This window comes from Populus trichocarpa, chromosome 3 (assembly GCF_000002775.5).
Source record: "Populus trichocarpa isolate Nisqually-1 chromosome 3, P.trichocarpa_v4.1, whole genome shotgun sequence".
Classification (NCBI taxonomy): domain Eukaryota; kingdom Viridiplantae; phylum Streptophyta; class Magnoliopsida; order Malpighiales; family Salicaceae; genus Populus; species Populus trichocarpa.
Genome location: NC_037287.2, coordinates 15,983,084 through 16,001,938, shown reverse-complemented (window position 1 = coordinate 16,001,938; position 18,855 = coordinate 15,983,084). Strand labels below are relative to the sequence as shown.

General features: G+C 32.3%; 1 pseudogene; it reads left to right on the top strand.

The window, feature by feature from the left end:
• The first annotated feature begins 15,461 nt into the window (after window positions 1-15,461).
• On the top strand, window positions 15,462-18,128 carry LOC7465334 (BTB/POZ domain-containing protein At3g05675-like; annotated as a pseudogene).
• The last annotated feature ends 727 nt before the right edge of the window (window positions 18,129-18,855 follow it).

Here is an 18,855-nt window from a genome sequence, read left to right as displayed (position 1 = left end):
ATGTGTAGATGCAAAAGCTTTATTTCCCTTTACTATTTTATAAGTATTTTTTATATATATATAGCATCACCATTCTTTTTAGCAATGTCCATTAATTTAAAATTTCATTTGAAAACCATATTCCGACCAAAATATTTTTTAAACAATCGTTGTTAATAATTACATTAAAAAATTAAATGCCAATAATTCTAGTCATAATATTTTTGGATTTCATTATACTTAACATAATGTTATAATACACGTAGATTTTATTAAAATGTATGTCTACCGATATTTGTAATTACTTGATTTATTTATTTATTATTTATTATTACAGGCAATTGGGCTACAAACTAATTGATGTAATTAAACCAGTAAATATCATGGGAGGATGACATATAGATCGGTATCGACAATATTCCTCTATATAATCCATAATTACACAGTCATTATCATCTCCTCAATGGCTCGCGAGAAGGTCACCATCCAAATCTCATGTCCCTATCGTGACTCACAAACAGCACTGTCAGCCTAGACTTTAGTGGCGATTTATTTATTGTGAATCTCTACGGCTAATTATGACTACTACAAAAACAACATTATAACACTTAAATCGGATATATTCAAGACCATCATGGGCTAACAAAAAAACATTTGAAAAACAATAAATTAAAAAAATCAATGCTAACCTACGCCACCCCTACTGATTAGACCACAACTAATCCCCTCTCATGGCCCAATTAGTGAGAGATATGCTAAGAAAAAATTATGAACCCATTAAATATTAAGGAGAAAATTATAGGATTGTGTTTTTCACTGTAACATAGACATAATTTACTGTAGAGTACTACAGAGAAATTATCTACTTGTTCTTTGGTAGAGAAGAAAAAAAGCCCTGGGGTGGGTTTTTTTTTGTTTTTTTCCCTTGCTTATTTGTTATTGAAAGATTATTTGAGAATGTCTAGAATTTATTTATTTTTTGCATATTTTTTTTTATTGTTAGAATCAACAAAACCTAGAGTTTTTTGTTTTTTTTTTAATTTTTTATGAACTTTTAAATTGTAAAATTTTTATTTTTATTTGTAGGATTAAAAGATTATTGGGGTGTTGGACGAGGGTATTTTTTATTTTTTCTCTGTTCATGTATAATTGAAGTACAATTTTAGCCTTGGAAAGATAAAAAAAATAAGGTTTGTTCATGTATTTTAGGGTAATTATCAAGGTCATAGGAGGGATATCAGTATTTTCACGTTATTTTTTTAGTTTTAAATAAAAAAAGTTGTAGCGAGTGAGTGACGTCCGTGTCATTCAGACGGCACGTGTGACGCCACCCGGTGGCCAGACCAAACCTTGATTTTTTTAAAAAAATAAAAAGATATTTCTTTTTAAATAATATTTCTTATGTGTTCGGCGTTGCATACTCTTTTTTTGTGTAGGTTTATTTAGTCAATTTTATTTGTGTTTATCTTTTAACTCACAGTTTTTTTTACGGTGTGAATTTATTTAAATAAACAAGATAAGTGAACATAGTCAGATGAATGTTTTATTTTATTTTATTGAATATATTCCTCTCTTAACTTTTTTATTAAACTTTTTTGTTATTATTAATATTTTTTTAATTATATACTTGCATATATTTTTTATTTATATTTTAAACTTTTTATAATAAAAAACATTAAAATAGTCTCCATGCCTGATACTTTTTTTTAAAAAAATTATAACCATCAAGAAAAGAGCGGATTAGATAGCTAGCTATACAATGATGGAATGTATCTCATTTCTCACGCTGTTCACGATAACAAACTCTCGAGCAGCGCCAAGTTAGCAGCGTCTTCGAACATGAAAAAGGGCATGGGCGGTGCACTTTATGGACTCTACATATATCTTCTACCAGATTTGTTTTTTTAAACATCGATCCACAATATTCTTTGATTGAGATCTCTAGATTTAGACAAATGATTTATATTCGGATTTATTTCAAAAAGTAAATTGTATAGTATATGATTATTTAAAAATTAAATGCACACACTAAAAACTGATTACTACAAAACCAATTGTGTAATTTTTTATTTTAGTTTCGTCTTTTAGGCTCTGCTTCTTCCACTACATCATTAAATACTTTTATTGACAGAATACTTTTGTTGGTGTAAGACACAATTTATCAATAACATTGTTGCCGATAGTCTTACTAACAGAATACATCTGTCGGAATATTGATCGTCGGTAATTCTTCTTCTTCTTTTTTGTTGGGTAGGGTGATATAACTAATTAGTAATATTTGAATATTTCTCATGATATACATTAAACATTATATTGAAATATTTCAGATGGGATTTTCCGCCATGATCAATGCTACAGATAAAAAAAATATAACATGCAGAGTGCAAGAGGTGCGAGAGGATATTTTATTATGGGCAGAAGGGAAAAAAAAAAACAAGAAGAGGAAGAGGAAGAGATGATTAAAATTATAGTGTTTGGCGAGTTATCATTGATGTAGGAGGAGTACATGGCCACTTGAAATGCACAAACGTCAAAGAAATCCATCATCTTCTTGCATTAAAGAAAGAAAGGGCGATGAAATCTCATCTCTTTTTTTTGTTTTGGTAGATGTGGTCCATTCATCAATTGCTTGTAGTAAAATTATTTCTTTCTTTTCGTAGTTTGAGTGTATTTTAAGTTAGCCTCCCCAGTTGTGACAGCGGTACAGGGCACTAATGGGACATTGTTGAAAATTGTGGCGGCTGCCGCCGGTGGTCGGCCACGGAATATTCCGTTTCTTGTTCGGTAGCTAATTGGTTGCCTTGAGGGGGTCCCGCCTGGGGAACTGAAATATCACAGAAAAGGAAAGGAATTGAATGGTCCTACATAAGGGTCTGTGGGGTTTGTAGGGATCATTTTCTGATTCCACATTCTGACATATGCCTCCCCTGTAGCGCCTCGTTCCTAACGGGAAATTTTTTAGCTGAATTGAAAATATTTTGTTGTGAAAAGCATATTTTTTAAAATAATATTTTTATTGTTGTTTGTTAGATTTTACACGTGTTTCATAAAAAATATTATTAAAATAAATGGTAAATTAAAAACAGATAAGGATCTTTGGTTAAGACTATTATTGATACTAGAATGACTAAAAAAGACAAGTGATATAGCTTGAAAATAAATAAAAAGTATGTGATTATTAATACATAAAAAAATATAGCAAAGGAGTCTTAAGATCTTAGTTTTATTGTACAATTAAATTAGATGCAATCTCATTATGAAAATAATTCATTTTATAATAACTTATGTATTCATAGCTTTGTGAATATGACTTGGTATAAGTTAAAATATCATAAAAAAATAAATTCTATAAGTATATAATCTTTCTAATATTTCTTTCTAATATAGTTATACAGTGTCGTTGATGCCACTATAATTTTAACTAGTGTTTTATAAGGAAAGGTGAAAATATTTTGTAAAATTTCTTTCACACTCAAAAAATACACTTTATTGTGCGTTTTGATGAGTGTGTGCGATTAGATATCTCTTCCTAGCTTCTAGGTTGTCCTCGACGTTAAAAATCTAGCAAGTAATATATTTTATATTTACACGGATCTAAAAATCTATACTTATTTGGATATTTATTATCTACCAAATAATATTTTTCTATGATAATAAGTAATGAATTTGTAAGTTATTCCACAAAAAATAATTATCTAGAAAAATAGTTAAAATAACATGAATTTTTTCTCATGTAATTAGCTTGAGGTAGTTTAGGAAATTTTATATTTAGATTTTCAATTGTCAATAAAGTAACATGTGTCAAATACCCTGCCAAAACAAAATGAATTGCATGTCAAAGATTCTGGTGATCTGTTGCTTGCACAATTTTTTTGAGCCAAACACCTGGGCCACCCAGGTCTTAACGCCTACTCTTTGTTTATTGGACCCACTAGTTTTTTTTTAGTTCATTCATAAAATTAATTATATGAAATTATTCCGTTTTCATAATTAAAATTATGATTTTTATGAGTTAACTTGAATTGGATTTAAATTTTTTAAGTTATTTTTTAAGATTGATTTTTTTATTATTTTTTTATATAATTTATTTGTTTATTTTATTTTTTATAATTTGTTTGTTTATTGAGAATTAAGTTTTATAATTTATTTTGATTTATTTTTTACGTGGTTATCCCAATCTCAAGACCCGGGTCGCGAGTTTAGAAAATTAACCCGAATTGAATATGATTGATTTCTTTGTATTTTTTTCAACCTTATCTTTTAATACTTGGTTGTTTGAGAGTTAAATTTTATAATTTATTTTTTATAAAATTATTACAATTTTCTAACTCATAATTTGATAAATTAATCTGTCAATTAAATATATTACTATATTAATATTATTTAAAAATTTATTATTATTTTAATTATATTATATTTTAATCAATCATTCAACTTATTTTTAAACTCTCTTAAAACTTCATTTCCAAATATTTCAACCGAAAGAGAACAGAAAACGAGATTGATCGATTTATTGATCAAAAACCAATTTCATTAAATGTTTCTGAAAAGATTTTATTAGATTTATTATTACAGGACAGATTCAGGCGTCGTATTGAGAATTAATTAATTGGAGTCAGATAACGAAAAGAAAATTAGCCTAAATTATAAATGCTCTTTTCAATGTTATATATGATCTACTTGAGATTAATTGCAATTTATATTAGACTAACACCCTCAATTATTATTTTTTCTCTTAATTTTTTTTTAATTTTCTTAGAATTTAACCGTCTCTCCAAAATGCAAAACCCATTTATTGGGCATTCTACTTTAAATAATAAAATATGAAAAGTACTTAGTAATGTAAAATATTAACATAATATTAAAATGGATAAATTGCACAGTTTAATTATTTTCTCATGTTTCTATTATTTAAAAAAATATAATTTACTCCCTGTTGTTTATAAATTGTATAACATTTTACATTTTTATTGCCCACATAAAAAAAAGTTAATAAAAATTTATCGTTATTATATTTCAATTAATAATTAATTTTTTTTTATATAATTAAACATTTAAACTTTATCATCAAATAAAAAAAAAACTACCCATTCTCACCCTTTTCTTCTCCTTTACTCCTCGCCGGAATCCGGCCATCCCAACCCAAAATGAAGGGTGAATGTGATTGAAGGAGTTGCTTCTAATTTGCAATGCCTTGACATGCACAACTGTTTCAGGCCTTGGATTCCAAGGGTCACCATTGTTTACGAAGAATACATACTTTAAAGTATGAGAAAACATAATAAATAAACACAAACAATCCAATTAAAATCCTAAACTAGGACAGAGAATGAGCATCTACGTGTTTTAGTGTAGAAATCAAAGAATTATGGAGAATCTGAGCCTAACCCCGACTCTTTCTCTTGAAAATCTGGGAAGAAATAGTACTAGAAGCACCAAGCGATGGTGGTTTCTTTACTCTTCCATTTCTTTCCTTCTTTTGAGTTAAAGTTTCACTTTATTTTTGTCCACCAGAAAACAACACCTCTCTTTTCATCTTTTTAAAAACACAAGAGCCCTTTGAAGGTTTCCTCACCCCTCATCTGCTTTGAAATTTGTTCTGTTTTGAATAACAGGGAAGACAAATGCCTCGGGTTTCAAACCTCATCAATGGATTCACAACCTCCTTGTTTCAAACCACCAACTTTCTCAGTAACCCATTTCCTTGCTCGACGAAACCTTCATCTTCACCAATAAATTGACACCTTCTCTCATCCTCTATAAAAAAATATCCCTAAAAACTTTACCTTTCTTGTTTTAATACAACTCTTAGGTAAATAACCTCCACTGATCTTACTCAGCAACTAAATTAATTTGATGCCCAGAAAATAACCCAGTGAAAGAAGAAGCACAAACTGCAAATCACATTTGATAAAAGCCACCATTGCAGGAAATTTTAATATAGCCATTGATTGCATAATTTCCTGTAAAAAACTGCAGCTCTTAATGTCTTATCTACAGAGGTAGATGGAAAGACCCTAATGGCGTCCAGTCAATAAAAGAAGACGTGGACTTTTAAGAGATTCCAATAAGATCGTGACTTGAAGGTAAATTAAAGAAGATTGTTTGGTCTAATTTTAGATATAATATATGTTAGGGTAATTTAGTCAATTTATTTTATTTGAAAACTTAGGTAATTTAGGATGTAAATTATAATTTTAAAAAATAAAATAAAAATAAACTATAGGACATAAAATATAATTTACCCTATTAAAATTGATCTAATTCACTACCAAAAAATTATTATTTAGCAACAAAATTACTTATGTTCATCAATAACTACGACAAATTCCTGGCAAAAATAATATGTGATGAGAATTTTGTGCAAAAATTACCAATATTGAATTAAAACACCTCGCCTCAATTAAAATAACAATCATTTTTAGAGAGCTGTAAATTGTTTTTTTTAATATATTAATTAATATTTTTTTTTAAAAAATTATTTTTAATATTAGTATATCAGATCAATTTAAAAATATAAAAAATTTAATTATTTTTTTTTTAAAATTTTTACAAATCTATGTTTGAACTGCTCCCATGTGCCTTAAACTATCTTTTTGTTTGCTCTCAAACTGTCCCCATCTCAGCATATTTAACCCTTCCATCTTTCCCTCCCTTTTTGCTAGCGTCAGGCAACAAGGAGAAATTAAGGCTCATCAATGGCACTAGAAACAGCATTTTCCTCCCTCCCCTTTTGTTGGTTAATTTATATTTGAAACAATCACAAAAACAAACACATTCTTAAAATAAGAAATAAAAAGAGAAAGAGGGAAAGATAATGAAAATGGGATTTATTTTTGTCAAAAAATTATTTTTCAATGGAAGTCTGATGAAAATGGGATTGTGGCAGATTTTGCAACATAAGTTTTAGTTGATAATTACATCGATGATTCTATTTTTAATATAATTCAGCAATAATTAATACTGGAAAAAATATTTCATCAATAATTAACATTTTTTTCACATCAAATGGTCAGGAAAGTACTCAAAATAGGCAGAAAGACCCGCATTATCCTGTTCGGATGGGTTATGAAAAGAAGAATCGAATAAGTTTTATCCACGGTACCTGAATTCTTATAATTTGGTGGTAATTAAATAGTTGCGTAATGTTTAATATAGACGATAGTATTAATATCTGTACTTGCTGACAGTCTACCGTGGGAGGAAGGGCATGTCTCCACAGTTTTGGAATATTGCTGCTCTCCATGCATAAGAAAAAAGCTTGGACCTGTGAACCCATCGCACCTTTTTGCATGCGTCCTCATAATCATTTGAATGTGGTCTCGAGTGTGTTTCATTTCTTGCTCCACACTACACTCTCTTTTAAGCAACTGCTAGGAGGCTTATATAAAACAAAGACTACATATTAAATAGGACGACAGTACACCAATCAGTCTTCAAGTTTTGTCAGATTAGAGAGCGTTGTGTGAGGAGTTCGAAGGTCGCCCGAGAATAAGAGAAACAGTCACTGTTTGTATTTTGTGCACAGCGGGCAGATATTTTATATTCGGAGGTGTTCTTGTCGAGTTTCCGTGTGTGTTCTTAACTATTGGTACTGCAGAGTCAACTTTCATAGATCAAGATTTCTTTTAATCCTAGGTAGGAAATCAGATATCTTAATTGCCGATCAAGATCTTACGTAGAGAGATTTAGTTTCAGTACTGTGCAAAAATTGTTCTCAGAATACAATATTTAACGTTAAAATTAATGTGTTTCATGCACATATATATATATATATATATATATATATAGCTAGCTATGTCGTGTTAATTACCAGCTATAGAGCTTGTTTTAGGCTGTCGACTGAATTAAACAAAATCAAGTCATCTCTTTAATCTTGTTGGATCACACATATGCAAGCTATCCTCCCTTATCTCCCTTACATGGTAGGGTATCTAAGGTCCAGACACTAAAAAGCTTAGGAAACATGCATTATTCTTCATAATATATAGAAATGAAAGGAACTTGGAGCACTGTTGCGGAAGATACATGCCCCCTACGCCTACATACATTTCGGATTTCACATATTTCCTACTAGTCTGAGAATCTTGACTTTGCCAGTGATAAACCAAGCCCTAAAACTGATATCTTTGCAATTTTCTACTCCTGCCTCTTTTGGATTTTCCATCTTGGTTGTCCCAGTCAAGATAAGGCATGCACATTCCACTATCTTATCACCTAATCGCAACCCTCCATCTGAAAACCCTAGTCCAATTGGATCACCTAGTTATGGACCGCTACTATTTTTACCTTTTTTTTAAAATTAATTGCTAAAAGACAAGCCTCACTTATTTCAAAACATGATTGGTAATAATCGAAAACATGGTTTTTCTAAACACGATCATTTTGTTGTTCATTAGTTAGTTAACATTGCAATCATAAGGTCTGGTTTAAAAGCCATCTTCTGCTAGTGGGCAGCTAGCTGTGCCACCCACGTATATTAGCTAGATAATTTTTCCTTTTATCATTCTTTTTTTTTAATAATAATCGTGATTTTATTCACTTTTGGTTAATAATAAGATAGCCGAAGAAGTAGAAAAAAAGAGGCAACAACAGAAAGAAGAAGATGAAGAAGCCACGAAAGAATTAAAGAGAACATAGACCAGGCAAAGGAAAAAATTGTAAAACTCACCTGTGAGTTATTCTGTTATTCAAGAATTTGATCCCATCAGAGCTGATCCCAGGATCCATTCCGGTGTAAGCAAAAGTGTTTCCATCGATTAGAATAGTTTTATGTATCAGGACTAAGTTATCTTGTCATCGTTGAATCATATGATCATAATTAAACAGATCATTTGCGTCCAGTGTACTGGTGTATCTATGATTTCTTAATTTGTTCTTCGCAATCTCAATTCCCATCGCCTTAGATTGGATTTCTAGACGATAATGTGGAGATACTGAACACTCGAGCTAAGTCTCCAAGAGCTAACACATGTTAGCTAGAGAGTGGAAAAAGAACGCAGAGAAAAAAGAGCACCCGCAACTGATTGCAGGCGCAAAGTGTTACCATCAATTTTCTCTGTACAAACCCTTCAACTTTAGCAAGCAAATCTTATGATTCTGTCTCCTGAGGAGAGCACACGCTTAATCATGGCCGTTGAGAATGAAGTCAAGTGCATTATAAAGTTTGGCTTATGCATTTCTCGGTTCTTTTTTAAAGAAGGGGAAATTAAATCCAGGAGCAAGGTTTATTAGTTCATTGTCTTCCTCTTTAATTTGGTATATAAAAGAACAAAGCCTGCCTCAAATATGAATTAATTAACTGTTGATTTGGTGATAATATAAATCAAGTAGTAATTGGTCCTACATATGATGATTGAGCAAACAATTGTGTCTAAGCTTTTTATTCTCCGAAAAAATACACTTTACGCCATAGAAGAAACATGCAGGTAGCTAGCACATGTAATTGCATATCCCCAATTTGTATAAGTTTTTACTTGTAATGATAACGAAGGCAACCCGATTAAGTATCCCAACCCTGATTAAGGAATAATAATACCAGTAATTCCAGCCAACAAGGGTTGCTTCAACTTCAACTGTTCAATGCTCGATCTTTCACACCGTCTAGGGTTGCTTCAAGCCACGATCCGTTGCTGGTATAACTGCTGTGCGATATGGTCTCATATTTGTGGTATGGTAAGCTTACGTCTACATGTGTGTGTGTGTGTGTGTGTGTAAATTACACAGGTTGTAATTTTAAAAATAGCTCCACCGATATATAGCTAGGTAGCTGTTTTGATTGCATGCTTGTCAAGCCAGAAATCGTACCAGTGAACTTATGGTTGGTGATGGCCCATGTATCTAATTCTTGAACTATTCTAAGATTACAGGTTTGGGACTTTTGTAAAAAACAAAAGGGTTTTAAGCGAATATTCTACTGTGAAATAAATTCTCAATTTGTGTCCATCAAGTGGTATATCTAACAAATGTAGTGATCATGCATCCGGCCAGTTGCAGCGTCTATATATGCCTCCGACGCCATGAAAAGGTAAGTGTAATCAATTTGTAATGCCAGAAAAAGCACATTACGCAAATGACAGTGACTTTATAAGAAAAAAGTAGCAGCGTTAAGTCAAAGGGTCTTTAACATGAAGTGTTATGATAGTAGTACTCTTCGTTAGATGCCCTTCTACAAGAATGCTTAAACTTTACAAGAAGATTTAGGGGATACTCATGATGTGGCCATTAATCTTTTTTTTTTGACAGCTTCCATTGACTTCTACAAACGCCCCTAAGTACATACTATATGGTGGTGATCTTCAACGACTCCTCGATGATAATTGCACAGTTGCTCAGCTCAACGAGAAAGCGGCATCCAATTTTTTTGAATTTTTACCAACAGTTGGATCGATATATATATATATATATATCCATCGTTTCCGAGTCAAGAGACGTGAAAGAAACACATGGCCTACAGTGAATTTATACTCTACTTACATTTATGTGTGAGGAGAAATGCAAAAACTAACCTCAAGACAGGTTTTTTGTTTTAATGAAAACATAAATACTGGCATTCTGTGTAGCATTTGTCCGAAAGGAAAAGGAAAAGGGATTTGTCGCTATAGAATTCTAGTCTTGGATTAATTCCCTCGAAAAAAGCTTGTAGGGAATCTCACTCCTTTATTGAATGCGAAAGCTGACAATATTGCAATTGATCAGTTGCTGCCATATGAGCTTTTTACTGTCCAGCAAAAGTGTAACACAGATGCTAATCTCACGGACTCCTCCTTCCATATCACCATCACACATTTGATACCCATTTGCATTATTGCATAAATATGATCTCTCCTAGTAACTATTTTTACAAAACGAAACCCCAGATCTTCAGACGCTATTAGATTGTGCACTATTGTATTGCCCTCACATTATTGAAGGCTGGCAGTAATGCGGCCAGAGAAATGCTGCATGTTTTTCTCCATGACAACCGCAGACCAGAACACCAAGTATTGGAAATGTTAACAGAGTTAATCCCTTTCTGTCACTGAAATTATTCTGGGCACTAAATGAAAAACACCCTAACAAGGTAGAAATCATAGTGCCAGTCAAATGTAATAATAAGCTCCACATCGTAAATCATGGGCTAGATTACCAAGATTTCATGAGATTGATGGAGGATATTGTGTTGTGAAGATGAGCGCTTTAAATGTATTTTCTACTTGTTTAAATTGGCTAAAAAGAAGGAGAGGAAAAATTATGAGAAGTTGACAACTGGAAGCTGTAAGAACCCCAGTTGTCCCAGAAGCATTTATTAATAAAAGTAAAGGAGTTTTTAAGGAGCCCTCTACCACTAATGAACTAATCATGAAGTGGTGGTGGTCTCCTCTGCGAACAGGCCCACGAAAACCAAAGTGGACCCACCATAACGAAAAGACAAAAGCATCCCTCTACCCTAAAAACTGTGATCAGAGAATGTCTACCCTCTTCGATACAGCTCACTGTTATGTCCGGACTTCTGAGCAGTGATCATCCCTGTGCTCTACAGGCTCAGTTCCTATCCCACTTGAGGTTGGAGCCCCTTTTTTTATGTGAAAAATGCTGGTGAGTTGCAGCTTTCAAGTATGGCGACACTCGCATCTTGCATGAGAACTATGCAATCTCACACTGACTGGAACCTAGCCATCCTCTTGATTTTCCGATTTTGCAGGTTCTTTGTGCCCGATTTCTATATTTGGCACTCGGAAGATATTAATTATTTTCTTCAATTATCTTATACTTTCTCATGGGAATATCTAAAAAGAAATGGTTACTTATATTGGAGCCCGTTTGATATTGTTGCAGTTGTTGTTTTTTAATATATCTTCTATTTTAAAAATATGTAAAAAAAATTTATTTTTGATATCAACACATCAAAAATATTTAAAATTACAAAAAAAAAAAAATTAAATTTTTAATTTTTCTTAAAACCACTTTTAAAATAAAAAACATGCAAACTTTTAATCTTTGAATAATAGTTAAAGAGGTTATAGACCAAATGCCCTTCCTTAAAATTGAGGCAGGGTAAAGGAAATTGAACAATTTACCGGTATAACTTTCATTTGATTGTCCTTCATCTTGCCTCGGATTAATTTTTTAATCATTTTTCTTTTAATTTAACTTGTTTTTTATAATATTTATTTTTATAGTTTAGAATGCGAGGTACTATATTTTGGTCTTATTCAGTAGATCATTAGTGAATTTATAAGTAGAATTGGAGATATTTATGATTTACAGTCTTTTTTCTTTTGGAAATATTTAATGAATTTTGAACTATGATAACCATTAGAGGAACCTCTTTTTTTATGTCATTACACTATGAGAAGGATACATTTACCGAATTAATTATGTTCAAAGAAATTATTGATTAAATTTACTTAATTATGTTTTCTTTTAAAAATAGCTGGTGAATTAATTTTTATAAATCATGCATTTAGATTATAAGTAAGAGAGTTACTAGCTTAATTGACAATAATTAAATAGTAAAAATCAACGACATGATATTTTTAATTCAAATTCCATGTAATATATGTTTTGAAAGTGATTATTCATCCGTAAATCGTGTTTAGAAGCATATTCATTATATATATAAAAAAATTAGATTAGGAAGAATTTTTTTAAATAAATGTATCATCTGTAGATAACTTATCCAAAGAGAACTTACCCATGAAAATTAGAAAGAAAGAAAAAACGGGGTAGAAAACCGGAAGCTCAAGCTCAAGCTCAAGTTCAAATTTGTTTAGAGCTGCTGTGGAATAATCATGGAGGGCAGTAGGGCACAGCAAAACCTTCGAGTAGACACAAGTACCTGTTGTGGACCATTGGTTCATTCACTACAAGTAAAGCACGATATTCAAGAAAATGATCTCACCTTACAAATCTCAGACACGTGGCCTATCCGATTGACATTGATTGAGGCGTCAAAAATGGGGAATCAAACGGTGGTCATCTTGAGGGCCAAGCTAGGTGCCGGTGAGGGAGGGGACAAGTAGCCGGACAGTGCAGATTGCTTTTTGAGGGGCTCGCTATTGTAGGGGTCCACTTAGATGATGATGTAGTCCCCCATTGGTTTGTCCTCCGCCACGTAAGCAATCATGTTGGGGGTGGAATGATACCGTGTCAGATTTGATGATGGGATCAGACGTAAGCAATGATCCTTTTTGGTTTTGGGGCTGCTCTTCTTGATTTTATTTCTCCTTTTACTTTGTCCTCTTGTTGGGTATGTTTTGCTTTATACAAGTCAGGTGTGACCTCTTGCTTTTGTTATTCTCATGTGCAATCAAAGTTAATTAGGCAACAACAATGGCCACCGTGAAAAAAGCAAAGGGTTCAGCCACCTTGGGGGTCGGCGTAGCAATGGCATTTTGAAGCCATTGCTTGCAAGGTTTGCATGCCCAAGTTCCCCAATTCAAAGGGGTTTTGCTTTTGGACTCGAGGTTGGATCGTCGCACAACACAACCCTATTCTTGCTCAACTAGGTTTTCCCGACAAACAAGTAGTTTGAAAAAGAGGCCTCGTGTGTTAAGAGTTTTTTTTTTTTGCAATAAAAAAATTAAACTAGAATCGTAGCGTGTGTGATGTATACATATAATTAGTTTAACAAAAATAGCTTCACATATCATAAATGAATGACCAGAGTGTGTGGTATCCGCAACCATGTGGTAATTTATGAAGAAGGGAAGGGATTAAAAGAGAGTTGGATTCTATTTTTGGCCCCATTTGAAAATGAAAGCCACGAGAGAAGATTTCCCCGTGCTGTCTCTCTTTATGAAGAAGAGAGGAAACCATTAAAAGTGGGCTGGCGAGGTTCCTTTCAGTGCAAGGCCTAGATATTTCTGTTTGGGTCTCGGTCCCTGAGATTTAAGAATGGCCCAATTAAATTAAAACCACTGGAACCCTTATATCATGCTTTTATCTTTAAGAACAGTTATCGCTCTTTTTTTTTTTTTCCCTTTCAATTCTGCATATATTTTTTTTTTATTTCAACTTTCTTTTGTATTTTTTTTTTAAAAGTCATTTGGGTATCTTCAAGCCAATCAAATAAACTGAGTCATATCACAACTTTCACATGGTTTCATTTTAAATTTTAGTCAAGCAATAAGTTGGGTCGAAATCTTTTTTTATTAATTTCATTTTTTTTCCAATTCTATCCTTCTACTTTCATTACCAATCAATTCAGTTATCTTTAGACAATCTAAGTCAGTTGGTTTATGTCCTACACTATTTAATTTAAAATCAAGACTAGGTAAGGAGTTGAGTCAGATTTTTTTTCTATTAATTTCATCATTATACTTTTTTAATGATTGACAAGATTGCCCTTGGATAAGCCAAGTTAACTTGAGTCACGTCACAATAACTTCCACATAATTTAATTTTAAATTTAGACCAAATAAGAAATCGGGTAGAGAGATTTTAAGGTTGACCCGCTAAACCAGATTTAATAATAATATCAAATAATTCTTTATGCCTTAAACATTTTTTGTTGCATTCAATAAATTTTTGAATCTCACCCGTAACATAATAAAAGCATGTAAATTAATGTCAAAAAATCATTTCAAGCTAAAACCTTAAGCTGCTAGGTGATGTTTCAATAATAGTTTTATATCGGTATTTTCCACAAAGAAAGAAGCGGAAGACTCTCCAACACATCCTCTCGAGTAAAAGCTTTCGGGGCTTAAAATTTATACAGACTCACACTATTTTATGTTTATTTTTTATTAATTATAATAAGGGTGGTGAGATGTGATCACTTGGTCAACAAGACTCTGATAACATGTTAAAGAATCTTCTCAACCTAAAAGTTTAAGATGTTAGGTAAGGTCTCAATAATAATTTTATATTACTCTCTAATAACTAATACCTTCTATGATTCATGAATGAGTTTTAGACTCTCACATAACAACTAATATTAGTTCAGGTTTAAAATTAAACCGTATAGGAATTGTCATGTTATAATATAGTTGACTTGATCAGTTAAAAAACAACTTAGTCGATTGGTAAAAAAACAAGGATAAAATTTAAAAAACAATGAGGAAACTGAAAGAAAAGAAACTCTTAACCTGATTTCTTGTCTAGTCTAAGTTTAAAATTAAATTGTTTGATAATGGTTTTTATCTTCCTTTATTTTTATCTTTTCTAATATAAAATAGTAACCAAATGATACGACTAGGTTTTTTAAAAAATCATTAAGTACTCTGTGACTTCTTTATTTGTCTAATTATATAGAAAAATTCACTTGATTAACCAATTAATTTCTATTTTTAAGTAACATTATATATATTATCGTGTTTCATTTTTGATTTTTTAAAATCTAAAATAATATATTTTTCATTCAAAAAGATTTATTTTTAATTTATTTTACATACAAAAATTTATTATAAAATATTTTTATCCAAAAAAAAATATTTTTTTAACTTATTTTTTTTAAACCATAATTATAAATATTTTTGAATTCTTTTTTAATCACAACAACAAATGCCAAACACACCCTTCACTTTGGAATTCTCATCTCCCGCAACAACTGGAAGCTTGAACTGGAGAATCTCCAAAACCTAAAAAGTAAAAAGGAACTTCATGTAATAATTAATGTTCTCTGCAGTTCAAACTCCTCCACCATATCAGCTGTGATAGTGGATTTTGGTTCTCTACGGTTATAGCTTAAACTATCGATACAGTTTGTGCCGTCAGGGTCTTTGCAAGGTAAATCTTCTTATCAAGAAAAGTTTTTCTTTTTATTCACACTGTTTTATTTTGATTTTGATTTCTTGATTGGTTTCTTTATGTAATTTTGATTATGCACATATTAAAAGATTTTTGTTACAGTTTATTGATATGTAGGAGGCGCCTTTTTCTTAGACATTCTGGGAAAAACTCTTGCTTTGAAACTGGTTATTATTGCATAGTTTAAAGAATTACCTTTTAGTCTCTGTATGGTTGCGAATAAAACTGGAGGAAGGGAAAGGAAAGTGGATTTAGCATTAAAAATGTATTATTGTATGTTTTGGGATTTCGAAAAGAGTTGATAATAAGATAAGATTGAGCTGTGATTGTTTCAAGTTCTGTTCTTTTTGTATTACCAAATGAAGAAAAAGTTTGAATCGATGCTTTAAGCATGGCACAACAATACATCAATTCAATAATTTAGCAAACATACTTGGATTCCACTCTTAGTGCTTTGAAACTGTATAGAATTCCCCCTGTTAAAGAAATACGGAGCAGAAAGTCGACTTCTTTATTTTGGCGAAATGACTTGTTTGAATGAATTTTCTGATAGGTGGAAGCAATCCTGTCAATGAACCCAAGGCCTTGTTTAGCTGCAGCAATAATCTTTATTACTATGGACTTTGCTTTAGTAATATAAGGAAGTATTGGTGCTTTGACATCTCACCTTTTCTTGTATTTACTCTCTCTATCATGCATACCTATGCATGTGCACACTGAATTGTGGTAATTAGCACGATATATTATGCTGGTGTTGACTTTGTGATGTTTACATGCACACTTCGTATTTCATAAATGATCTGTTGATATCATCTTTTCAATTTCATTTTCAATCCTTTTTACTCATTTCAGACGAAGTTCTTGTTAGAAAGATTCAAACTTCGTCTGTTTTTTCTGGGATGTATGCCATGCATTTCAAACTCCAAATTCGTTCTCATCAGTCCCTGCAATTTGGGTTTTTATTCTTTCAATTGCACAAAGCATGAATTTTTTATTCCTTCTCTTCATACATGGACAAAATTGGAATAGTCAAGCCTTGTGGATTTGGAGATGAGAGCACCAGTGATGTTGTTCTATGCTTGAGAAATTGTGAAGGAAGACCCGAATTTTTTTACTCCCACTCTACTTTAGTAAGCAAGAGCAAATTCTTTGCAGATTGGTTCTCGTGTCCAGACTTTGGTAAATGCGTTGAGATTCATTGCACAGTATGATCATCATGTTAACTTCTTGAGATTGCTGTATCTCCCAGTGGACTTGCAATTGGACTCCTTGGACTCTGTTAAATCCACTATTGGGGTTCTCAAAGTATCTGTTGCTTTCAGCTGCCAGGAGAGATAACGAAGAGCTGCATCCAGTACTTAGAGGCTGTTCCTTGGGAGCACAGGGAAGGGGAACAAATAATAAAAGCAGTCTCCAAACTAGGTCCAGTTGCCATGCCCATAATTTCCAGGATCAAACCAGTAGATTTAACTGCTACCAAAAATGTTTTTGTTTCGGCAGTTCGCTTTGCGACTTCTACTGGGGAGTCATGCCCTCCTTTTGGTGATGAACTTAAAATCTCTGCTCAAGAACAAATAGAATACATGTTAGGGGAAGATGAGGATATGCCATTGGTTATGGCCGATGATGAAGTAAAATCAGTTGTGAGAATGGGTCTTTCCAGAATCTTTTCTACATTTGAAAAGCAATTGTCCTCCCTAGTTTTGGAGTCTGACATCGCATCGGATACAGCAGAGGCCAATATATTGCAGTGTGTATCTGATCTTGAATGGATGTGCAGTATGCTTCCTAAGATGGAATTGATGAAAGACTTTGTATCAAGCTGGGCTGGGATCTCTGGAGGCATTCTGGGGATACTTGCAGACAAGAAACTTGAATCTGCCATGTGGGGTTTGAAAGTAAAATTGATTGAAGTGAGTGGAAAGGCTTTAGAAGCAGTTGGTTATGGCAATGTGATTCTTTCAGCTCCAATTCGGGTGCAGCTGCTAAAGTCATGGCTTCCTTATATTAGGGAAATGAAACCTCTTTTAGATTCAAAAGGCACTGAAGACACGAGTTTTCCTCACAAGATGGATGAAGACTTGTGCCAGAGTATCGAAGGGGCAATCATCTCATTGGTACTGGCATTGCCATCAAATGACCAAGCTGATATCCTGGCAGATTGGATGGAAGCGGACCAGGTCAGTTATCCAGACTTGAGTGAAGCTTTTGAGGTTTGGTGTTACCGAACCAAGTCAGCAAAGAGAAGATTGGCTGAGGGCTTACGCAGGGTCGACAACACAACTGTCAGCCTTGAATAATCCGATGTTGTTGTAACATCAATTATTATTATTATTATTTTTCTGAATAGATGGTAATGATTCTGTTTATGTATTCCTGCACCTCCTCAAGTAATGCTTGCAGCATACTTTATTTAACTACTGGCCTGATTGTTCATCACCATTATGTCTATAGATTAGGGTTTTAATTGATCCCAGTTCCAACCAAATCAACGAGAAAAACCCATCTCAGCTTCCAGGCCGATCATGCTATGTACAACAGTTCTCAAACATGATCTTTGAAAATGGAAGTTTAAAATAGAAGACGCCATTTATGAATACCAGCCAGCCGGCCATTAAATGTCACACATGCACAGCTACCATTCTCTAATTGCTTGAAATCATAAAGTACTAACAATAATAGATTAGGTTTTACTTTTTTCTCTGCCCCAGGCCTCACTACTGACATTGAGTTCTTGTTAAATCTTTTGACTGTTCAGGACTTTTATTAATGTATGTTTAAGGTATATTTATATTAACTTATGTTATGACCGAGACTAAGTTCTTTATATTTCATGTCACTATATTATATTTAAAAGATAAATTTCTATGACTCTAATATTTAAATTCAAAAAATGAATAAACTTTACTGGCCCAAACCTACTTTTGAAGTTTTATATATATATATATATATATATATATATATATATATATTATTTTCTTAGAATTTAAGGAAAAAAAAGGTTCTTGGTGGATATAGAAACGGAGACTAGAATATCATTTTAAATAACTTAATCCAAAGTTTAATCTAATACTAATAGGGACCCAAACCTTAACAACCACAAACCAATTTATGTTTCATTAATAAATACAAACTCAACTCATC